At 53.7% G+C, this 25,086-nt stretch overlaps 1 protein-coding gene and 1 long non-coding RNA gene across 7 annotated transcripts in view; both read right to left on the reverse strand.

Moving 5' to 3' along the window:
- The window catches only part of EPN2 (epsin 2), a 67,773-nt gene extending 61,713 nt beyond the window's left edge, over positions 1–6,060 (reverse strand). For both annotated transcript variants that reach the window (XM_082441116.1, XM_082441113.1), the window contains exon 1: positions 5,923–6,060. The gene's annotated coding sequence lies outside the window, so the exon portion shown is untranslated. The remainder of the gene's footprint in view (positions 1–5,922) is intronic.
- A 4,628-nt stretch (positions 6,061–10,688) lies between these two features.
- On the reverse strand, positions 10,689–23,690 carry LOC309650071. 5 transcript variants are annotated; one of them, XR_014257392.1, is made up of 6 exons: positions 20,037–23,690; positions 18,681–18,779; positions 17,685–17,775; positions 17,233–17,349; positions 13,094–13,194; positions 10,689–12,942 (listed from the first exon to the last, which is right to left on the reverse strand). It is a non-coding gene; the product is annotated as an uncharacterized lncRNA (long non-coding RNA). The 5 variants fall into 5 exon arrangements; XR_014257393.1 differs by having other exon boundaries at positions 10,689–12,997; XR_014257394.1 differs by having other exon boundaries at positions 10,689–11,401; positions 12,847–13,194.
- Between the last annotated feature and the right edge of the window lie 1,396 nt (positions 23,691–25,086).

Genomic DNA, 25,086 nt, shown 5'->3' on the forward strand with positions numbered 1-25,086 from the left:
TTGATCACATTTTAACAACAGCATTACCAGACCATTTTTTAGTCCTAAATTCCCATGTGTCATGTTTACAGAACAAATGTGCAGAGCTTCACGATTACAAAGTAAAAAGAAAGAGCCCCTTCTCTCAAAGAGCAATTTGGGCAATGATTTTAACACAGCTTTGCAAACACAGAAACCCTTACCAGCCACAAAGACTTCCTCCCGCAAGCCCAGCTGGGGCTCCCCCAGGGCCGTGCTCTACAAGCACACCCAGGCAGCTTCGGGTCTTAGAACTGACTTCTGCAGCCCTGGGCAGGGAGGGGAGGTGTTGCCATAGAAACAGCTTCCCGAGCTCCAAACTCAGGCAGGCATGGGACTGAATTCAGGTCCTGCCGGACACTGGGTGGGGGCATGTGAACAAGCCCGACCCCTCCGAGCCCCAGCTCTGCTCCCCCGCGAAATGCCTGCGGGGTTGCCGTGAGCGTACACTGAGGTAGTGAGAGCACCTGAAACGGCTGCGGGCCGAGGCCATGGAAATAGTGTGGTTTTCCATCTGACACTGGTGGCGGCAAATACCAGCTGGGGCGCTGACTGGCTGTGTGGCCTGAGGCAGGCTGCTGAACCTCTCTGAGACTTAGTTTTTGCATAGGCAAAAAGAGCAGTGGTGACAGGCCTTGGAGGATCACAATGAAAATTAAATTAACTACTGGGCATAAAAGGAGTCGCACAGGGCCTGGCACAAAGGAGACACTCAAAGACCATCAGGGCTCACACACACCCACGTGTTTGGTTTTGATGGACTAGCTGATAATTACCTACTGGAGGAAAATAATTTTTTTTCCAAACTCTAAACACCAAAGAATATGAAATCACTCAGAATTGTTGGAGGGAGGAGTGACTTCCATTAACACCAGTGGCCGCCCCAGTGGCCCCGTGGGAGTCTGCTCCATGCCCAACGCCACACCCCCTGCCCTTTCCCAACTGCATTTCTAAAGGGCCTTGACAGTGAACATCTCGCTTGATGTGTGGGAATGAAGAACCGGCTTTTCAAACAGGATCCTGGATTTACTGCCTCTTTGAAAGGCGCTGACATCTTAAGTTCCCTTCATGAAGGAAAACATCCCAACTAACCCAGAGGGTCACCACGCCTGTGACCACAGCCCAATTACAATCACATAAGAACAAGTGAAAACATCGCTTTGAGAAACCAAATTCCCTTTGCAAGGGTCATGCCATCATCTGAGCGATATACAGAAGCACCTGGGGGGCAGAACAAGTGAAAACATCGTTTTGAGAGAACCAAATTCCCTTCCCAAGGGTGATGCCGTCATCTGAGCGATATACAGAAGCACCTGGCGGGCAGAACAAGTGAAAACATCGCTTTGAGAGAACCAAATTCCCTTCCCAAGGGTCATGCCGTCATCTGAGCCATATACAGAAGCACCTGGGGGGCAGAACAAGTGAAAACATCGCTTTGAGAAACCAAATTCCCTTCCCAAGGGTCATGCCATCATCTGAGCGATATACAGAAGCACCTGGGGGGCAGAACAAGTGAAAATATCGCTTTGAGAGAACCAAATTCCCTTCCCAAGGGTCATGCCATCATCTGAGCGATATACAGAAGCACCTGGGGGGCAGAAGGGAGCCGCTGTCGGTGAGCCTCCGGCACAGCCGGCCCTCGCAGGCTCCCCACACGCCTTCTCACTCTGTCCTCTGGGCCTCGGTTCCCAAATCTGGCCCCGGAACCAGCAGCATCAGTAACACCCGGTAACTGGCTGCAAATGCCCATTTTCGGGCCTCACTCCAGACCCACTGAATCAGAAACTCTGGGGGAGGGGCCCGCGCTCTGAGCAGTGCTGATGCGCACCAGTGTCTGAGAAAGACCATTAGTCTATCCGCAAAGCGGTTATTATTGGCCCTCTTTAGAGACAAGGAAACCAAAGCTCAGTGATTAAAGTGCCCGAAGCCACCCAGCCAGGAGGCCCCTTTGTGCCCACATCTGATTCCAAAGCTACTTGTCACACGGCCTTTGTAGCCAAACTATCTGTACCATTTGGTGTCCTCAGCTACAGAGCCACCGAGATGTGACGATGACACTTCCTTAAGAGGGGAGGGTGGGAGTGAGAGGCGGGACGAAGCTTGCGCTCAGAAGTGATGAATTATAGATGCTTTTAAATCCACATCACGCATCAGCCCCGGATGGTGAGCCACCCCGCAGGGCAAGCCTGCCTCTCCCTGCTCCACTTGTTAGCTGGGTGCCATGAAGAGGACACCGGGGTCCCTCCACTGACCTCTGTGCCCCAATTCCTACCACTGCTTCGACCAGAGAGAGCAAGAAGCTACCCTCTCCGTCTCTAGCGGGCTGGCGCGTTCCGCCCAGACCAGGACCAACAGGAAGGCACAAAGCAGCTCCAGCACCTGGGTGGGCCGGGGCCGAGTCACCAGAAGGAATCCCATGCGCTCGCAGGGGGTATTATAACGGTGCCACAGATCTGCTTCAAAGGAGCCAGGCCAATTTTTAAAACCAAACCCTAAATTTTGCCTCGATCAAGCAGTCCATGAAACTCTTGATATGCGAACCTCAGTACCTTCACAGATCCTAAAGTTAGGAAAAAGACAGACATCGCCTCATTCACAACTCCCAACCTTCTAAATGAACTTGATGACTTTCAGATCACAAGTTTATCCTACAATTTAAATGACTACTCATCATCACTGCTTTCTGCAGTGGCTGGTGGAGCAGCAGGGACCCAGGTTTGGTAATCACACAGACCTGAGTGTGACTCTTGGCTGGGTCAGTTCCTCAAAGGTTACTTAACCTCTCTGGGCCTCAGTTTTTCCATTCATGGATGGGTTACAATCCCTGTGTTACACATGGATGTAAAGACAAAATGAAATTATGTTCAACAGCAACAACAAAGTCTGCTCAAACAGCTTTGTATTTCAAGACATCAAAAACCTGGAAGATAGGTGTGGTCAAACAGCCCGTGGACAGAGGCTACTCAACACACCCTCTCAGCTTCACAGACACTTCACTGTGTTTCTTTGTCTAAGTTTCTATTTTTAGACACCTTGAACAAGCTAACTAAGACCAAAGAAAATTCCATTGACAAACTTATCAGAAAGCTTGTCAATTTTCAAAAACTCAACAGATGGGGATAAACAGTCACTTCACAATGCATCTGACAAAAGCAAAACCTGCTCTCTCCCACCTCAGCAATCTTAATCAGGTCACCCCACGGTATTCCGTCCTCCTCCAACTCACAGCTGGGCTTAGAGAGAGTCTCTTCACCCCAGTACTCAGTTTCTCAGATGAGGTAACAGGTATCATAATATTTGGGGATCCAACAGACCTGTGTGAATCCCAGCCCCATCACCTATTGGCTGTGTGACCTTGAGCACAGGACTTACGCTCCTGGGCCTCGGTTTCCTCACCTGTAGAAGGGAGATAATACCCACGTGACTGACATAGGACTGCTGGACCAACAGCAGCAGTTTAAGCAAGAGCAAGACAGAACAACGGAGCCTGCAGCAGGGATGGGTAAGCGTGTTCCCTGCCCGCCCCCAGGACTCCTTACACACCTCACATCTTCAGCGAGTGCCTGCCATGCACCAGAGACTGAGCTGGCGCTGGGGAAGGAAAGGCAGGGTGATCATCGGCCTCAAAGACGTCACAGTGTCACAGTGTCACCCCAGATACACAGACAGCGTGCTAAGTGCTCCAAAAGAATGCCTGGGGTGGTGAGGCTCAGGGAGCAGAGCTGGAGGGGCCCAGACGCTGGCGGAGCTGGCTGGCGAAGGCTGGACAGAAGATCTGTTTAAACAGAATGCTTGAGTGGAAAGCCCAGCAGACAAATGGGGGAGTAGGACTAGATAATTCCTCATATCCTCCCCGACTTCACTCCCCCAAATCCAAGCCCTTTGATTTCTCCAAGGCTCGGGGTCAACAGGTCCTCATGCCATATAATGTCAACAACCACATTCATCCACGCCCCGCCAATCCAACAGGAAGGTTCTGGGGAACAGTGAGAACAGCTCTCAGAAAGCTTTGAAAACTTTAACACTCTTCACAAGAGTCTGACAATGGGGACTTCCCTGGGGGCGCAGTGGTTGAGAATCCACCTGCCAATGCAGGGGACACGGCTTCGAGCCCTGGTCTGGGAAGATCCCACATGCCGCGGAGCAACTAGGCCCGTGAGCCACAGCTACTGAGCCTGCGCGTCTGGAGCCTGTGCTTCACAACAAGAGAGGCCACGATAGTGAAAGGCCTGCGCACCGCGATGAAGAGTGGCCCCCGCTTGCCACAACTAGAGAAAGCCCTCGCATAGAAACGAAGACCCAACACAGCCAAAAAAATAAAATAAATAAGTCAGGAGCTCTTAAAAAAAAAATGTAAAATAAAAATACAGATATTAAAAAAAAATACAGATAAATATGAGAAGATCCTGGCAACTTCTCCGACACAATCACCTGTCCCAAACACAATCGCTGGAACAAGTACCATTCAGAAACCTGCAGGCCCTTTGGGTGTTCATTTAAATAAGATGAAAACTTAATTATCAGCGCAAATTCAATCACTGCTGTGTGGGATTGGGTATATGATTGGTCAGCGCCTACCATCCGTATCTAGAGCTACAAGAGACACACGTTTTCTGCCAAATCTTCATTATCCTACATAACTGGGGGAGGGCATGGACAACTAAAAACTAAAATTCACCTTTTCAATCATTGTAACCTCCTGTTCCAATCCCTTCTTTCACAGGGCATTTCCTGGAGGTGGAAAGGAAGAACTCACACTTCTCCTCTTTTCCTGTCCATTTTCTTACGTGAACGTGGAAAAGAAGAAGGGGATAACCCTGAACATCTCTCTAAAGAAAATTCTGAAACATCGCGGAGAGAGCCCTGGAACCCAAGCATCGAGCTCTGGCACTGACACTGTATCGGTGCGCGACCTTGGGCCAATCTCTCTGGGCCTCAGTTTCCCCCATCTGAACCCTCACGATGGTTAAGCCCCATCCTCCTTCCAGCACAGACTCAGATGCGTCCGCAGGTCAGCAAAACAGTGAAGGGCCCCAGACGGAGCCCGTGGGCGGAGGAATGGGTTTCCACAGGCCCCTGCCGGGGTTTCTTGGGGAGCGAACTGCACCTCCCCCGCCAAGCCACCGGACCAACTCCGGTCGCAAACAAAAACCTGTTGGCACGGACTCCTCTAGGAAGGGCCGGCCTCTCCCAAGGCGCTGGGCTCCTGGGGAGCCGCCCCACGGGGAGAGAGAGGAAGGGTCTCCTGGAAGACGCGGCCCCGCGCACCCAGTCACCCACCCGACCAGGCCGGCAGAATCGCCGGGCGGGGTCTCTGCCATCCCACGCGGAACAAAAGGCAGCTGGAGCCTGGCTCTGCCGCCCCCGTCCCCGCTGGGCTGTGGGGCGGGGGCGGGGAGGGAGAACCTGGTCCCTGGGGAAGGGAGGGGACCCGCGGCAGCCCAGAGAGGGACGGCCGGCATCCTGGACGGGGGATCCCTCCCCCGACTCCCGGAGGGAAGGGCCGCCTGGCCCGGGGAGGGGAGCAAAGTGCCCCGGGGAGGAGGCGCGGGGTTGTTCTAGGCTTAAAGGTAGACGGTGAGGCCTGGAGGGGCTCCCGGATCTCGGGTGGGAGGAGGGGGAGCCCCAGGCTCCGAGGATATGAAAGGAAGAGCTCCCCGAGGGGAAATGGGGGGGGGGTCCCTGCAGCGGAACGAGGGATCCAGACGGGGAGGGGGCCGTGCTCCACCTGGTGGGGCGGGTAAGAAGGGGTTCCGCCTGAGGTGGAGACCCGGCTGGGACTGCGGGGGTGCATGCTCTGGGGGACGGCTGGTGGGGCAGCGCTCTGGGGGCGTCCGCCTGGGAAGGGGCAGGGTCCGCGCCCTGGGCCCGCTCCGGCCCCCAAGCCCCGTGGCCCCAGCTCACCTGCGCTCCTCCGGGCCGACCCGGATGCGCGGCTGCGGCCGCCACTAGCGTTGAGGAGGCGGGAGCGACGGGAGCCAGCGGAGCCGCCGCCGCTTCTAGCTCCGTTTGACACCCACACACCAGCCAACATGGCGGCCGGGAGGGGGCGCGCCGACTGCGTGCGCGCGCCCGCCGGCCCCGCCCCTCCGCCAGCTCAGGCCCCGCCCCACGCCTTTAGGCCCCGCCCCGCGCGCCCGAGGCCCCTCCGTCCAGCCCCGCCGCTCCGCCTAGCCCAGGCCCCGCCGAGGCCCCGCCCCATGTTCCCGGCGCCCCGCCCCTCCGTCCAGCCCAGGCCACGCAAGGTCCCGCCCCGCGCCCGCTGGCATCCCACCCCGGCCCAGCCCGCGCAGACCCCTCGTTCCCCGACCCCAGGGCCTCCACCCGGGTACCCACGACCCCACGGAGACTACCCAGCCCTCCCACCGCGCCCCACAGCCTACGCCCCAATACTCTGTAAATAACCCCCAAACCCCACACACGCGTCCCAACGACCCCAAACCACCACACAAACCCTGGCAGATTCATACCTGAACCCACGCACACGGCAAACTTCACTCAGACCCCACAAATCTCCCCACGCCTCAGGCACGTCCCACAGCTCCACACACCCTCTCCACCCCCCACACATGCACAGAGCACCCAGCCTGAGCTAAAACACGCTTCTCCTTGCAGTGTGCACTTGTAAACATCACCAGGTCCAGGAGGTGGAGCTGGACGAGCGGGGGCTGCTGGGGCGCTGGGTGCTGGGGTAAGTGTGTTCCCTTTGTGAAAATTCACTGATGTACACTTTAGATGTGTCACTTTAACATACGTGTTCTACTTCAATAAAACACCTCAAAAATTATTCTGAGGATGGTACACAGGCTTTGCTAGACTGCTAAAGGCGTTGTGGCACTAAAAAGGTAGGGCTCTGGGGTCACCATCCTCCCGTGAGGGGCTTATAGACCCCCTGATCGGGCTAACCCCTCCACAGGGCCTTGGGCTCTCACACAGGATCCACCTGTTCCCTTTGGTTCAACCAGTGCCCACGAGACACCTACTATGTCCCGAGCACCATGCTGGAGGAGGGGCAGACACTGGAGAGGTGCCCAGGACCTCACAGCTGCCCAACCTGCTCCAGTCAGGGTGGGGTCAGCAGAGACCCCCTCACAGCAGGGTCTGGGGACAGATCAGGGCTTGCTAGGTTGGCAGACAGCACCATCCCTGTGGCCTGTGTTCCAAGGAGGCCCTGTTTCAGGGAGGCTGTTTCCAGAAGTCCCACTCTGCCCTCACTTACAAAGACACCTAAGGCAAGTCACTGCACTTCTCTAAGCCTCGTGTTCCTGCTCCCTGTGAGGGAGCCAGATGCAGGAAGGCATCCTCTGTTCTCCAAGCTGGGATCTAGACTTCCCTTCTCTGGCAACAAGATAAGAGGGAGAGAAGATGGGGGGAAGGAGAGAGGAAAGGGGAGGGGAGAGGAGAGACAGAGAGAGACACTAACACGTGTGCAAACCCATGGCCATTATTCCTTTGAAAAGTCCAATGCTGGTCGTTCTAAAGGCTAGAAACCCCTTCCTGCAGTCTGCTGCCCCATCCCAGTGCTCGGTGCCCCTTCTCCACCAGGACAGTGAATTAAGCCCTACGTGTCTGCCTTGAGGCAGGAACCTGAGCTCCCAATTTTGAACTTGGTCCACCCCCATCCCGGAGAAGCCCCTCTACCAATCCAACCCTCCTTGTGAGCCCCAGCTCTCTGCTAGAACTTCCTGGGTCTGCAGGAGAGCAGAACTTTCCCTGAAATCACGGCCCCTGCCCTCAAAGAGTTTGCAGCTCCAGATGAACTTATGCCAACATGTGCCTGGTGCAGGCTTGAGTGCTTTCCATAGATTGTGCAAACCAGAGCTGCCGCTAGAACTTCCTGGGATGATGGAAGTGTTGTCCAGCTGCACCGTCCACATGTAAGCACTTGAAATGTGGCCAGTGCACCCGAGGAGCTGCTTTTTTATGACCTTATTTAGCTTTAATTGATGAATTTAAATAGCCACATGTGGCTAGATGCTGCCACATGGAACAGCACTGGCCCCAAACCTCACCATAACCCCTCAAGGTGAGTCTTCTTACTGTTCGCATTTTACAGGAAGAAACTGAGGTTTGGAGAGATGCTGGGCTGGGTCACCCAGACAGAGCCCAATCCCTTCCCCACCCAGCTTGCAAGTCTGTGCCGCCACAGAGATAAGATTCGGGTTTAGGAACGAGAACTGATTACAGATAAAGAGATGATGAGCCAACCACAGCCCAGGAAGTGAGTTGGAGAGCAATTCAGGGGATCGAGCCAGGCTGGGGAGTAGGGGAGGGCCTCCTGAGGCCGGAAGACCATCTCCCGCGTGCAAGGTCAGAGGGGACATTCCTGCATTCCTCGAAGACATTTCTCCTTCCTGCACCCCCTTGGAAGCCTATCACCCTCTTGCACTTCCCTCTCTCGATTCATCCCCATGAGGAGCCCTTGAGGCCAGCAGCGCTATTCCCATTTTACAGATGAGGAAACAGAGGCAGGACACAGCAGTGCTGGGATTCAAACCCAGGTTCTGCCGAATCCACAGCATGTAAGCTGTCTTGCAGAGGAGGATGCAGGATAAGCCATATGCTTTGTCCAAGACCAAAGCTGTCCCAGGGCACAGGCACAGGAGGAGGCACGCTCATCTGCCCTTCCTAGGGTTTGCAGGTCGGTTTCAGATGCCTGATGAGGCACAGTGATGGGGGCTGGTCAGGGTGGTGTGTTTCAGAAGCGGAAAGAGATGGCTGTGCAGACGGGGATGTCTCTGGGGTTGGGGAAGGAGGGCTTCAAGGGGGAGGCACTACGGGCAGGGAGAGATGGCATGCTGTGAAGACAGCATGCACCTTCTCCTAGCGAAGATGCAGCGGGTCTCAGGGATCTTCCACCAAGGTTTGAACTCTAGATTCAAAACCATTTGTCCAGGAGGAAGAGCCTATGCTGGGAGCCCCTCAACAGCTAACTCCCTGTCCGCCAGTTCGTTGCTTGACCTTGGCCTGTCACTGCTCCCTCCGGTCCTCAGGTTCCCCATCTGTGAAGAGTAATAATCCCTCCCACCTTGAGGGATTGCATTAAGGTTCATAATGAAAAAGCAGAGTAGGAAATGCTTTGGAAACTGTAGATGGGCGTTAGCAGTGGTTCTTATTAAGATACAGAGATAAAGCTATCCTGGTCCCTCCAGGCGCTGGAAGTCTAAAAGAGCAGAGGAGTCATGCACACAAACTGAAACTAAAACACTAAAGTCACATAGGAAATCATAAGAAAAAGGGCTGTGAGAGCTGAAAAGGAAACTTCCTTCTCTCTTGCAGAGAAGGAGTGATCAAGGCAGACTTCCTGAAGTAGAGGTACTGGAGCTAGGAAATAGTAATAATGATAACAATAACACCAAAGCAGCAAGCACTGTGCAAATGCTTTGCATGGATTATCTCATTTCCTGTTCATAACAACCCTGAGTTTTAGACCATCGTTATCCTTAATTTACAGTTGAGGCTCAGAGACATTCAGCAATTTGCCCATAATCACACAGCTAAAAAGTGGCAATGCTAGAAAAGTCAGGCCTGATTCGAAACCCAAACTCTTGAGAGGAATTTGAGTAGACTGAAGGGAGAGATCCCCTCTCCCCTCCAGCTCCAGGTACATTATCAAGGCCAAGCCAATCAGAGCATCTCTCCTGGTCGTAGTGATTGATTCAGCAATGGGCACATGACTTAAGATGGGCCAGTGAGACTCAAGCCCTGGACTTCCACAGAAACCATTGAAAAAGAGAAGGCTGTTCTCCCCCCCCACCACCGCCCGCCATCGCCCCCACCCCCGTCAGGTTGCTGAACTAGTGTGATGTAAGCTTGGAGCAGCTTCCCACTGGGAGAGCCAGGCTGAGAATGAAGCCAACACAGAGGGGGTGAGGGAGGAGAGAAAAGACAGATTTCTGCTGACATTGTTTGAACACCTTGAACCAGCCATGCCTGAAGCTTTAACCCTGGACTTTTTAGCACATAAGCCAATACATCAGTTACAACTATTTCAAAAGAAAACCCAGCTCAAGCTGGCTTAAATGATAATTGGATTTAATTGGCTCATTTAACGAAAATCTCCAGCTTCAGGTGATCAAGGTTCTGGCTCCATTTCTTTGACATATACCTCCTAGGCATGTCATAATTTTCCTGGGCTGGTGTCTTGACTGGCTGTAAATTGGCTGTAGCAGATCCATGCCTCACATCCGTAGCCAGGGTTAAGACAGTGTCTCTCTCTCCAAACCAGGAAACTGATACCTGAGCCTTGCTCTGATTGGAAGAACTTGGATCACCTGCCCATCCCTGAGCCAGCTGTGGGGAGTTCGATGAGGAATCAGGGTGACTGGCTTAGGCCCATCAGGGCTCCCCCCTGGAGGTGGGGGGGCAGTTACGGGAGGGGAACACACACTGGGGAGGTGGACAGCACGACCACCACTCGGCTGGATTCTCTTTTCTCCCTCAGCCAGTTGACTTGGTACCCAGATTCCTGACAATAAGTCATCAACCCCATTTCCAAAGAGTTTTCATTTAATTTTTTGACGACTCCAGGCTTTTTTTTTTTTTTTTTTTTGGCTATGCCACACGTGGCATGTGGGATCTTAGTTCCCCGACCAGGAATCGAACCTGCGCCCCCTGCATTGGAAGCACGGAGTCTTAACCACTGGACCACCAGGGAAGTCCCTCCAGGCTTTTATATTTGCAGCATTTACTGATAATTCTGTTGAGATTTGCATAACACCTTTCTTCCAAACCTCTCATCATGGCTCAAAAACAAGTTTCTATTGACCTTCCTCAGATTTCCTCCCAAGGGCATGAAGTGTAACAGTAAAAAACAGCATCAGCTTAATATATAGTTTTCAATCTATGACCCAACATTTGTAGTTTTTATTGGCCATTACTCTTCAGGCTTTTTCCCCTATAGTGGTGAACACTGCAAACAAGACAGGCTTTTTTTTTTTTTTTTTTTGGGCACGCTCCGCAGTATGTGGGATCCTAGCTCCCCAACCAGGGATCGAACCTGCACCCCCTGCATTGGAAGCGAAGAGTCTTAACCACTGGACGGCCAGGAAAGTCCAAGGCAGGCCATTTTTTTTTGGTGGTGGGGGGCGTGCTGCCTTGGGACTTCATTGCTGCCCTGGGTCTTCATTGCTGCCCTTGGGCTTTCTCTAGTTGCAGCGAGCGGAGGCTACTCTTGGTTGCGGTGCGCGGGCTTCTCATTGCAGTGGCTTCTCTTGTTGCGGAGCACGAGGTCTAGGTGCACGGGCTTCAGTAGTTGGGGCATGCGGGCTCAGCAGTTGTGGCGCGCGGGCTCTAGAGCACAGGCTCAGTAGTCGTGGCGCACGGGCTTAGCTGTTCCGCGGCATGTGGGATCTTCCCGGACCGGGGCTCGAACCCGTGTCCCCTGCGTTGGCAGGTGGATTCTTAACCACTGCGCCACCAGGGAAGTCCCAACAGACCATTTTAAATTGTTTTCTTGAATCTACATGGACTGAAACGTCTTACACGCATTATTTCAGCAAACAGTCACCACTGCCCTGTGAGATAGGTAGGCACTCCTGTTATCACCATTTTACAGAAGAAAAAAGTGAGGCACAGAGAGGGGAAAAATAGCTGCTGGCCCAGCTGCGGAGCGGCAGGGCTGAGATTTTCACCCAAGTCCAAGGGAGTCAGGGACTGGCATCTCCTACACAGCACCCCTTCCTTGGAAATGTGCACGATATCTTTCTGCCAGAGACTGGCTGAGTGCCCTGGAGAGGCCACAGCACTTCTCTGGCCTCAGAAAGGTGCTGGTTTTCCTTCCTCAGAAAATTTCTGGATGAGTCAGGTGCCCTCCACCTTCATAAAGCTTTCAGCTTGGGTCAAGATTTGAAACATAATCACCCAAAGCTATAACTCAAAGACATCTGCCCAGCCAGCAGCATTTGAGCTGGGACTTTAAGGGTGGCTAATTATTGGTTATGCAGAGAGCGAGGAGAGCAACCCTGGCAGGGGGCAGGCTGAGCAAAAGACCAGGAGGCAGGAAATCATGGACCAGTGGTGCCATTTAGCTGGACCACAGGATGCACAGAAGAAAGAAGCAGGGGGTGAGTCAGGAGAGAATGGCTGGAACGAGCCTGGTCTCGTGTATTTCTGCTAACTCTGCAGCTGCTGAGAGCAGCCTTCTCCATTAACAGTCAGGGGCAGGCATATCCCTGGCTGGCCAATGAGAATTCGCATCTCCATGGCCACATTCATTGGTTCAGGGCTGGGCATGTGACCCAAGCCCAGCCAATAAGAGCCATCCCCAGGATTTTAGCTAAAACCATCAGAAAAGTGGCCCTCTCTGCTTCTGAGATTGTGGGCACCAGGAACCATAAAAGCTGGAGATGCAAGGAGCCCTCTTTGTCACCTCACAGACACAATTCTTAATTGTTCAGACCAGTTCAGACCAGCCCAGAAAAAAGTCAGAGCTGTTGAGTCAGGCTGGCGTCATTCTAGCTTTCTTAAAGGACATCTCCACTGTTGCCTCAAGCAAAGTTTTCTTTTGACAGAAACCTCAAAGTCTTTCATTCCTTTTTCTCTTCTTTCACTTATTCTCACCCTCTCTTTCTTCTCTCCTTCCTTCCTTTCTCTTTCTTTTCACATCTCTTTTTCTCTTTGTTCCTCTCTTTCTTCATTATTATTATTTTTTATTTAATAAACATCTTTTAAAATAATCCTTTAAAAATGCATGCACACATTCTACAAATACCTGGCCAGTACTTTTCAAAACTGCCAAGGTTGTGAAACACAAGAAAGACTAAGAAGACAGACTTGAGGAGACTAAGAACACAGGACAACTCAATGCAATGTGGTGCCCACTCATACCTGCTTCACAGTACTGAGATGATGGACAGAAAGCATTTAGTCCAGGGCCACATGCAGAGTGGGTCCTCATACGCTCAGGCTCAGGACTCAGCATTGCTGGAAGAATGTCAAGAGGGCTGGCCTTGGCTCTGGAAGGGGCCCTGGGCCAGGGCTGATGGGAGTGGAGTATCAGGATCTACCAGTCTGTCCAGAGACCTGGGAACACATCTCCAGACTGGTTCTCCCTTCACCCTCTCCTCCGACTCACCTCTGCTCATTCATACAACCGTCCTTTTCTGAGCTCCTCCTAGTGAAGCTGGGACTGGAGCTGAAGTAGGCTTGTGCCAGGGCTGCCAGGCTGTGGAGAGGCTGACACAGACACAGCAGTTAAGAGGCCAGGACAGAGGGGTCCCAAAAAAGAGGGCAGGAGGCCAGTGACTCCAAAGGGTGAGACAATGCAAATGTAGGGGCCATCTAGACCAGAAAAAGGCCAAAAAAAAAAAAAAAAAAAAAATTCTCCCAATCCTTTTCTTTCTTCTGCTTCTTTCTCTCCTTCCTTATTTTCTTCCTCCCCTCCTTTCCTCCCTCCCTCCCTCCCTCCCTCCCTTCTTTCCTTCCTTCCACTTTTTTCTTTAATTTCTTATAAGAAAAAAAAAAGGCGGGTACATAAAGCAACTTTGTTATCAATTTTTGTAAATGTGCGTGTCTAAGAGGTACTGAGCGGAAAGATGAGAATAAAATTGCATCTTCATTCTCCTCAACTGAGCGGCCGGTTGTGACCGCCCACACACCCAGACAAGGGCAGGAGGGACACCAGCCCGGGCCCTCCCAGGCCTCTCCCCATCGCTGGTCTCTCTGCTTCCTTGTGCTCCCCACTGGGTGGATGAGGGGCTGCTCTCTCCAGGCTCCTCTGTGGGCACGCCTCCCCCGATCCTGCACTGCAGCCCCACCCATCACCCGGGGTTCCCCAGATGGCCTGCATATGCTGGCCTCTGAGCATCCGTGCGTGCTGTTCCCTCTGCCTGGAGCCCCCTCTCCACCTTTCGGGATCCTTCTAGAAGTCAGCCTGGCTGAGTGCCCACAGGCTTTTAGGATCCAGTGGTCATCCTGCCCTGGGAGCCTTCCTGGATGCCACGGGCATCCTGGCACCTGCCTCCTGGATGGTGACAGTGTAGGTTCTGCACCCCGTGGTCCAGCAGCTTCTTGGAGAGGGGGAGCTGGGACTGGCCTTCCTTACCTGTGTCTCCTCCCCCTGCACGGTTCTGGCATAATTATGCTCACACGGAGCATAATGTCTGAGTATGTTTGTTGAGAGTAAACGATGGAAGACAGGCCGTCTCTGGGGGAAGGCGCTCCGCAAGCCCAGGGGTATCCGACTGTGGTCAGGGGGTGGGGGACGCTTGTAGCCGCACCCGGCACCCCACACAAAGAGCGGTTTTGGGAGCCAGGGTCCAGCCGCTGCTCTGTGCTGGTGACCCCGGACCACGGCAGCACACAGGGACCCTCAGAGCCTCAGCTTCCTCAACGCAATTCGGGGGCGGGGCCGCCGTGCCTTGCTGGCGGGCTGCTGGGGAGACCGAATAGCGTCACCGGTCCCAAGCCCTCCAAGGACTTTGCACCACACTTAGAATCAAATCCACAGCCCCGCCCCACCGCGGCTAGAAGGCCTGCCCACCCTGCCCCTGCCCCGTTCTCCCCTCACTGTGCCAGGAATGCCCTCCCCCACACATCCGGACGCCCCGTGCCCCATCCCCTCCAGTCCGTCTCCCCAGCGGGCTTCCCCGACCACTAAAATGGGGCCCCCTCCTCCCCCCCAACCCCGAAGCCCGCTTACCCTACACGCCTGCCCACGCTCCTGCAGACTTGAGTCACAGCCTGCCCTGTCCATGGGGGGACTCCAGGGCTGTCTGAATCAGCCTGGCCTGGGTTCCGGTCCCAACACCACCCCTCACCAGCTGTGAGACTCTGGGCGACCTCCAAACCCACCCTGCGCGTCTCCCATCTGTGAAGTGAGGTGTGAAGCACCTGCCTGGCAGGGTGACTGCAAGGATGGAGCAGGTCTGGGAGGTCACCTTCTCTGGGCAGGATCACTGCACACAGTAGGTGTGACACCCACACGGACATCACCACGGCGGGCCCCTCTCCTAAGCACTTCCCTATGATCTCCTTCAAACTTCACATCAATCCAACTGGAAGTCACCCTCATGATCACATTTCGCCAATGAGGAAACTGAGGCACAGGAAGGCGAAGTGACACAGGTAAGAGGTGGCAGCCTGGGGCTTGGAACCCAGAGTCTGTGCCCTTACCCACTCCCTCCACAAATGGGGGCTGTAAACAGCACTTAGAGTCTGTCCTGTGTGCATGGGAACTGTGCTCAGGGCAGAAGCTCAGTCACATTTGAAGACTCACTACCAAATGTCTGCATCTGGCGCCCCAGAAGCCCAGCTAGAACAAGGATTCAAATGGAAGTTGTTTGTTTGGATGTGACCCCAGGAATCACCTTTAGGGGTGTGGGGAAATGAGACAGGGACGGGGAGGAGCCCACAGCTGTGGGTGCCTGACACAGCCCTTTGCTGTGTGGTCCTGGACCAGCCACCATCCCTCTCTGAACCCGTTTCCTCTTCTATAAAGGAGGCCTCAGCTACCCAGGAGATAAAGAGTGGGAGGTCTCCCGGGACTGAGAAGGGGCCCGGCTGGGCTCCCAGCCGCAGTCCGAGCTCCAGGAAACAGAGGCTGCCCCAGCGAGGGCTCTGTGTGGGCGCAGAAGCCACAGGAGGGCAGGCACAGTGCCCGGGCTGTTACCACAGGGGCTGCAGAGAAACCACATCACAGCCGCCACAGCCTCCACCATCCCACAGCGACTTCCGCTGCTGCCTCTCTCAGGGAGCGTCTCCTCCCGGCAGTCAGCTGTCCCCTCCCGGCAGTTAGCTGTCCCCTCCATCAGCACCTGCCCCAGGTGGCCCGGCAGCCTTACCAAGGGAGGCTGGCCACTGTTCCGGAGGCTGTGCAGCTGCAGGCCCGCTTTAAAAAGTTACGGACACTCCTGCGGTTGAGCTCACGTCCCTGCGTTCCAGCACTTGTGACCTCGGGCCAGTCACTTCCCTGCCCTCATCCTCAGAGCCCTCCTGATCTAGTCCACTGTCCGGCAGCCGAGCCTCCTGCATCCTCTCGACTTTCAGCCTTTGCACTTGCTGTTTCCTCGTCAGTCGTGCAATGCCCTTGAGGGGCGGGGGGGTAAGCCCCCACTGGCCACCCTCCTCAGACTATCACGGCACCTTTCGCCTCCCATCACCTACCCTCCCTCAGTAGCTCTGAGCCCAGGTTGTGAGGTAGTGCTTATCCCTTCGCAGCCTCCTCTGACTCCCCCACTGCAAAGCCCATGAGAGCACAAACTTATCTTGCCTCCTGTCAGACCTCAGGGCCTAGCACAGGGACTGGCATACAGCAAGTGCTCAATAAATGCTTGTCGAGTAAGTGATTTACTGTCTGAAACACTTATCCTTGGTCAATGGCTTGGTCTTCCAGGACCAGACTTAAATGTCACCTTCTCCAGGCAGCCTTCCCTGATTGCTTCCCTGATTCCTATTCTAGGTTTTCAGAATCCCCCGAACCTTTTTCCAAATCACAGTCGCCTAGCCTGTCAGGCGTCGCCGCCCAGTTACCAGGACCCCAGACCGCCCCCCACCCCCCCTTCTCCAAGCAAGGAAGAGAGAGCTCGAGGGAGAGGAAGGAGGAGGCGCAGACTGTGTAGGAGGTGGCGCGGGTAGCCAGGCACTGCCCAGGGCGGAGAAGTGAGCAAGGCCCGCGGCCGGAAGGAGGTGGGGGAGGGGCGGGGAGGTCGGTGGTGGCGTCAGGCCTGCGGACAGCGTTGGGGGGGGGGTGCTGGTATTTCCTGAGGCCGCCCGGAAATGCCTGGGGCCGACCTGGGGCCCCAAGAGGGGGCGGCCGGGGAGGTCCACACCCTCCCTCCACGCCCCGCCGGGCTTAGGTCACTGCGAGCCTTGCAAGCCTTCCGAGCAGCCGCGGGCGTGTTGCGGGCGTGTTGTTCGGTGCCCGTCACAGACGAGAATGTGACGAGAAAACCGAAGCCCAGAGGCCCAGGCTGCGCCCTCCAGGCACCGCCACCACCCACCCCCCCCACACCCCGTCAGGGCTGCGTCAGTCCCAGCCCCTTCATCCCACCAGCGGGGAGGGACCAGACATGGAGGTGGAAGGGGCGGTGGTTGCCTGGCTGACCCCGGGCCTGCTGGGCCAGCAGAGGCCAGCTCCTCGCGCTGGTACATCTCCGCCCCCGCCGGGACCACAGAACGACAGGCTCCCGGCGCGCCCCATTTCACACGGAGACTGAGGCCCCAAGAGGGACAGGTGGAGGAGTCAGAGCCCATCCTGGGCTGGACAGCTTCTACCTGAGTTCAAATCCTGCCGCACCTCCTGTAGCCGTAGGGCCGGACACGCTGCTTTGCTTCTCTGAGCAGCAGTTCCCTCCCCTATGGTGGGGATATAGCCGGGCCTGGCTCAGAGGACTGCAGTGAGAAATAAGTTGATCTGTGTAAATCACTGTGTAGAGCACATAGTGTGTTTTCAATAAATGCTGGTTATTATCATAGAAACATGATCAGGCCTCCCCCACCTCCAAACAAAAAGCCTCTCCCCTTGACCTGTACCCTCCACAGACTCCTGCCTAGCCTCTCCTTTTCCCACATCTTCTGAGCTCTATCAAATACACATCTTCTATAAAGTTAAGCATGTGTTTGACTACAAAAAATAGAAAACAGATCAGAGTGGCTCAGACAAATAGGAGTGCATTTTCCCCCATCCCAATGAGCTTGGAGATCAGCTATGGCTGGCATTGCTTTACCAGGCCAGTGATGTCAGGGTTCATAACTCTGCAATTTCTTGGCTTTTCCCTCTTGTTTGCAAGATGGCTGCTACTGCACCTGGTGTTGCATCTGCATTCACATTTAAGACAGGAAGGAAGAGGAATGGTTAAGTTTAGGGTGAATTGAAAGCATTTGTCCCTTTTATCATGAAGAGAAATAATTTCCCAGAACCTACCCCTACCCCCCAACCCCACCCACTTCTTAGATCTAATCAGCCAGAACTGTGTCACATGACCACTCCTAACTGCAAGGGAGACTGGGAAAGTGAGTCATTTCTCCTCTCCAGTCTCTTAAGTGGAAGGCAGCAGGGGAGGGGGGGCTGGGGATGGCAGATAGATAGGTCAGTCAGCCGATGTGGCTGCCACACTTTCCCTCAATCTCCCTCTAGCTCGACCACTCCCTAGGCCGTGCTCTCCTAGTCACCCTGACCGTCTTCCTCATCCAGTGGCCACCCCATTTCCATTTCTCTTTGGAAATCGGAAGCTCTGACAACTCTGGGTCTGCCTGCACTTCTGCAGGGCAGCAATCTGCTGATGCTGAGCAGGGCTGCCCCGTTAGGTAGGACATGACTGTTCACCTCAGTCTCTACCACTCCCTAATGTCTCACATGTATTCATATTTCTTGTCTAGCTCTAGTTGGTGTTGGAATTTGCACCCCTGAATTAATGTATTCATTTTCCCCTCCCTGACCTTATTTCAGGGAAATAACACACAAAAACATCCTTTTAGGTATTTCATGGGTGTGTAGCAAAAAGTTTCCTTTCCATCACAGACCCCAGGCACCCAGTTCCTCTCCTTAGGGGTAAATAATCAATACCTTGTTTAAAACTTTAGAGATATTTTATACACATACAGGCAAATCTACCTATATTTCCCATCCCCCAACCCCTTTTTCGCTCAAATGTGAGCATATACTACACATTGTTCTGCACTTGGTTTCCCCCCAATTTACAGTATCTAACAATATCACTTACACATCACTTCCTGGGACTTCCCTGGTGGTCCAGTGGTTAAGACCCTGTGCTTCCACTGCAGAGGGCACAGGTTTGATCCCTGGTCGGGGAACTAAGATCCTACATGCCAAGCAGCAGGGCCAAAAAAAAAAGAAAAAAGAGAGATCACTTCCTATCCACACACAGACACCCTCCTCATTCCTTTTTCTGGCTGCAGAGCAAGTCCCCCTCCCCCTTCTTTGAGCCTCTGTTTCTTCCTTCCTAGAGGGGGTCTGATAAACAATACCAACCCCAGAGGACCAGTGGGAGAATCCAGAAACATCGGTTTACGACGTCTCTGAGTCTGGGAGACCAGGTTTATTGCCCCCCCTGCTGAATGTGAGGTGAGAGTTTCCAGAACCAGGAGAGTCAGAGGCACCCAAGGGGAGCCCATGGAAAACCAGCAGTCAAGTGCTTTATGTGTATTGTTTTATCTAATCCTCACAGCAGTCTTCTAAAGGAGGTGCTATGATCATGTCCATTCTACAGAAGGGGAAACGGAGGCACAGAGCAGCTAGGTGACTTGCCTGGAATCACACAGCAGAGAGTGGTACAGTTAGGATTTTAACCCACAGCTGCCCTTCCAGTGCCAGCACCAGGCAGCTGGGCACCATCCCCTGACCCAGGGCTGACCACCCACATCCAGATGAGCAGTCCCCAGGCTGAAGGCGGCCCTCCAGGTCACTCTGCCTGGGGGGAGACGTCTGGAGCCACATTTGTCTCTGTGCTCAGAGCAGGCGAGATTCAGGGTCTCTTTATCCGTGGTATGGGGCTGGGTCACTCAAGTGACCTTGGGGACCCAGAGGCTCTGGAGCCAGACTGCTCCATCCCAGCTGCGTGGCTTTGGACAAGTCACCTCCCTCTCAGAGTCTCAGTTTTTTCATCTGTAAAAGGGGACCAAAAATTGCTCTTCAGTCATGGTATTGTTGGGGGATAACTTAACTAATAAATATATACATCACTTAGGAAAGTTCCTGGAATATAGAAACATCAAAAAAAAAGTTATTATTATTATTATCATTGACAACACTGTCCCTGGAAGCTCTTGCAGCAGAAAGTGGGAGGGTCACCCAAGGAGCCAATCCTTTCTGCTGGCCTTGGACCCAGGACCTGGAAGGGGCTTCAGGCCACCCCCCGACACCCCGTGGGGCCTGAGCGCGCATCAGCTCCGGGGGCCACGCCTGCCGTCCGCCCAGATCGCCGCGCTGCGCCAGCTGCGCGCTTCCCCAGTCTCGGGGGGCCTCCCGGGCCTTCCCGCCCCTCCACCGGCTCCACCGGCACCCCCGGCCCTGCTCCAGCCCGCCGCCCACTCATTTTGCAGGACAGTTAAAAAGTCACCTCCTGGGAAGCCTGCCCTCATCCTGCTTCCCTCCTCAGGCTGGTAAAGGTCTTCCGGCTCCGGGAAGCCCGCTCGGCCGGATCTCCCCGCCCCACCCGGTGCGGACCCTCTGGCCCTTTCCCGCGGGGTCAGCCCTCCAGCCCCGGGCGCCCTCTGGCGGCGACTCTCAGATCGCAGCGCCCGCCGCCCGCCGGGGACGCAGCCTCGGCGCCTCGGGGTGCGGGTGCTGAGCTGGGCCCTGGGATTCGGCAGATCCGGGGATGAGCAAAGTCACCGCCCCAGGACGCAGACAGGGCCTAACGACAGTCAAGCCGCACAGGGTGCGCTCTAAAGAAAGGAGGGGGACCGAGCGTGGCCGAGGAGGGGCTTCGGGCGGGGCATGCTGGGGGCGGCCTCAGAGGGAGGGGAGGACAGCGGTGTCCCCGCCTCGGGCTGTCGTGGACGGCAGTGTGTACCACACGCGTCCCTCCCCGCCTGCAGCCTCTCTCCTCCCAGTTCTCCGGGCTCCTCGGCTGGTTCCTCCTCCTCTTGCTGGTCTGTTCATGTCGGGGCGCCCCTGGCGCACCCGGGGCCTTTTCTCTGTCTACCCTAACTCCCCGGGGAGTCCAGAGGCTCTAAGCACCAGCTATGCCCTGACAGTTCCTAAAATATCATCCTCGGACCTGGCCTCTACCCTGGACTCCAGGCTCACGCATCCGACACCCCCGCATCTGGAAACAAGCTCCCGTCTTTCCACCCACCAGCTGCTCCGTCTCTAAGACCTCTGTCCTGCCCGTGGCTCAGGGCAAGAACTCTCTCTCTCTCATTCCCTGCGTCGGGTCCACCAGCGAATCCCATTGGCTACCAGTAGAGGGTACCTGGAATCTGACCCTGGCCCCCTCCCCACCCCCCAACGCCGGTCACCTGGACTACACAGTGCCCTCCTCACCTGCCTCCTGTCCTCCACCCGTGACCCCAGTCTGATCCCCACCCCTAAGTCGGACCTCATCCCTCCGCGTCTCAGGACCCTGTCTGGGCTCCCAGCTTGCCTGGAGTCTTACTGTGGTCTGTGAACCACCCTCAGGGCAGGGCCAGGTTTTGTGGGGCCTGAAGGTTCTGTAATACAGGAGGCCCTCTCTAAGAAAAAGAACACAGCCTTACAAATACAAAACGAGGGAACCTGGGAGGAAGGGGGAGTCAGAGTGGCAGAGAGTGGTCTTAACCAGTTGTGATGAAGATAGCTCGCTTGTCTGGTACAGGCTCTTCGGAAAGCAGAATCTGCATTGTGAGGAGTGAGGAGGCTGGTCACCCAGGGGACATGCTGGCAGAAGCAGGAGGCGGGCAGGGAGCTGGGCCTCTGTGGACACCCCTCGAGCCCCTCGTTTCTGACGTGGGCCCTTTCCCGTAGGCATATGCTACTTCTGTAGAAACGTTTCCTAAGAGGATAAAATGAATTAAATACAGGAAATTAATGAAATATTATCAAAGGAAACATACTACATCTCCAACCTGGGTTTCTTGCAAAATGTTTAAATTGCCTTTTTTAATGGTTTGCTATGAACTACCCGGAGCTCCAGGAAAGGCACTTGCACATTTTACAAAAGCTGTGACCACGTGAGCTCATTGCAAGGTCCCTGCCAGTGCCTTGGACACCTGGGCAGCTGAGGGGACTGCAGCTTAAGCCCTGTTAGCTTCTCGGTGAATTTGCCCCCGTCCCCCTGCCTGTCGCCTCCTGGCTTCATCCCCCACCCCTCACCCAGCTCCTGCCACACTGGCCTCCTCGCTGCTCCTCAAACCCCCGGCACGCTCCCACCTCAGGGCCTTTGCACCTGCTCTTCCCTTTGCCTGGAATGCTCCTCCCCCAGGTCTTCCTGTGGCTCCCTCGCCTCCTTCAGGTTTCTGCTCAAGTATCACCTCTTCAGTGAGGCCTTCCCTCACCACCTTATCTAAGGTGATACCCTTCCCCTCTCCTACTCACCTCCCCACGACCCTGCCCTCTGAGATGGAAGCAGTGCAGGTGATCAAATGAGGGCCTCCTGGGAGGCCACCGAGCCTGGGGCAGGAGCCGCACTGGGACCTGAGACTGGGAAGTGGTGATTACGAGGACGAGGTGTTCAAGGCATAAGGAACAGCAGTGAAAAGCCGCAGGGGACTGAGGTTCTGCAAGCCTCAGTTGCTCCATCTGTAAAATCAACTTAGTGACACCTCAGAGGCAGGTGAGAAAATACATCTTGAGCATGTATGCAGTAAGTGCTCAATAAATGTTAGCTGTGATTGTTACATTCAGTTTGCTTCCCTCCGCTGTGAGAGAAACTGTGAGTGAATAATTATAGCTATTATGATAGTTAACCCTGGCTGAGCTCTACTGTCTCAGTTTGGGTCTCCTAAAACAGACCCTGAGACAAGAATTTGGGAGCAAGGAGTTTCTTTGGAGGTGACCCTCGGGAGTCCCTGCAGGGAGATGGGAAGTGAGATGGGGGTAGGAGGAGAGCAAAGGAGCAGGTCCTGCTGCAGGCAGCTGCTCCTCAGAGCCACGGGGGGCTCGGGGGATGGGTAGAGCTCACCCCAGAGTCATCCGCCAGGGGCTGGGAAAGGTGGCATTTGTCCTCGTCGGATGACGTTTGCTGCTTTGCCCTTCACCTTGGCTGAGTGTTCTCTGGCAGCCAGAGAAAGCCCTCAGGTGCTCGAGGTGTAGGGTTGCTGACTGCAGCAAATAAAAATACAAGCTTCCCAGTTAAATCTGAACTACAGATTAACAATGAATGGTTTTTAGTATAAGTATTTCCCGTGCAATATTTGAGACATACTGAAAAAGGACTCATTGTTTATCTGAAAATCAAATTTATCTGGTGTCCTGGGTTTTAGCTGGCAACCTTTTGAGGTGGGAAGCCAAGGGCTTGTACAGGAAATTCGTGGCTGGCTTGGCGCTAGCGGGGCTGTTAGCTGGAGACTCGGCTCTCCTCCACGTGGGTCTTCCCATTACTGCGCTTCCTCACAACATGGGAGCTCATTCCAAGCAATAGGAATCAGAAGGTTCTGGTTCTCTGGATGTCTGGACTCAGAAGTCCCAGAACATTACTTCTGGTGCGTTCTACTGGTCTGGGCCAGCCCCGATTCAAGGGGTGGGGAAATAGGCTTCACCTCTTGATGTGGGAATGACGGGTGTCTACAGGGAGGAGAGACATTGGTGATGGCCATCGTGGGGACAGTCAACTGCAGTGGGAAAGCATTTCCTTCTTTCCGTCTGTCGATTACGTCCAGGTGAATTCTCTGCACGGTGTTAGGGCAATTCAGATTTTTCCAGTTATGGGCTGTGACCCCTTAGCGAGTTGTAAAATCAATGTACCAAATCCAAACCTGTCAGTGTTAAAATATTCTTTTAATTTGCAGTTTCTGAACATGCACAAAAATAGAAAATATGAGCCCCCTGTACCATCACTCAGCTTCAATCTCCACCAACATTTTTTACACATGTGCATCTACCTGCCTTTGAACACTTTTTAAAAATAAAATAAAGTGGGGTGAGATAAATTAGGAGTTTGGGATTAACATATACACACTACTATATATAAAATAGATAACCAACAAGGACCTTCTGTATAGCACAGGGAACTATACTCAGTATCTTGTGATAACCTATAATGGAAAATAATCTGAAAAAGAACATATATATATATATAGAACTGAATCACTTTGCAGTATACCTGAAACTAACACAACATTGTAAATTAACTATATTTCATTTTTTGTTTGTTTTTAGATTTTTTTTGATGTGGACCATTTTTAAAGTCTTTATTGAATTTGCTACAATATTGCTTCTGTTCTGTGTTTTGGTTTTTTGGCTGCAAGGCATGTGGGATCCTAGCTCCAGGACCAGGGATCAAACCCGCACCCCTCGCACTGGAAGATGAAGTCTTAACCACTGGACCGCCAGGGAAGTCCCTACTTCAAGTTTAAAAAAAGAGGGAAAAAATAAAGTAGATTGAATAAAATAGAATAGAAAATATCCGAAAAATAAGGGTATTATTTTGTGAAATTGTTGTTTCATTTTTATGTATCTCCTGGGTCGGAATGTTAAAATGTGTTTGAAAAAACGCTTTTCTGTTACTTAGCTAATATCCGATTTGAGCAAAGAGCGGGCCGTGCACGGTTTTTGTAAGAATCAGTATCCAACAGCATTTCATAACATTGTCTTGGTTTTATCGTAGTTTCCTTGTTATTACGTGTAAAGCGACACTAATTTTCCACTTAAGAGTATCGATGTGCAAGTTCCCCCTTTCAATACATTTACTGACATTTTAAAAGACGTCCTCAAAAAAAAGTCATCTGTTCATGGAACCGTTTTCAGTTTTATTAAGTAGTATTAATTCAGGGAGGTGGGGTGCAAGTCCGAGAGTTGCACGAATGACGTGAGGGAAAGGCCGCCGGCCCTGGCCTGGCCCAGGCCCCAGCCTGGACCCCCCGCCCCGGTGGCTCGGCCCCCGTGGGACCCCAGACCCCGCCTCACTTCTCAGACAGGAAGGCGGCCTGCAGTTCCGAGAGACGCCGCGGGAGGGCAGACGCGGCCGCCGACCGAGGGATGCAGGCAGAAAAGCTGCGGCGCCCTGAGACCCGGGTTCGATCCCCGGTTCCTCCGCTACCCAGGCTGCTCCTTAATCCCTCCCCCGGTAAAACGGGTTCCTGTAAAGGTTAAATACCGTGAATATAACATATAGTTTCTGAACCCGTTTTCCCCGCAACTTCATCTCAAATCGGAACTGTGGACCTCCCGCAAGAGCTGGGGGAGGCCATTTAATGAGCTGGAAGAATTTAAGGAATTTTTATTTAACTGGTGTGTGTTACAGGAGAGCGTGGGAGCAGAGGAATGACGTGATTAAACAATGCAGAAAAAAGAAAAGAGAGAAAGAAAAAGAAAAAAAGAGAAACTACACTTAAAGAAAGCTACCTATAATCCTATTTCTCATCAGTAAGCATAAGGATATTGGTATAAAGCTTTGCGGTCTTTTTAATTTTTTAAACTGCAAACACACATACACAATTATAAATATATGAATATTTGCCCACAAACTC

Source organism: Balaenoptera physalus, assembly GCF_965194825.1.
Source record: "Balaenoptera physalus genome assembly, chromosome: 20".
Lineage (NCBI taxonomy): Eukaryota > Metazoa > Chordata > Mammalia > Artiodactyla > Balaenopteridae > Balaenoptera > Balaenoptera physalus.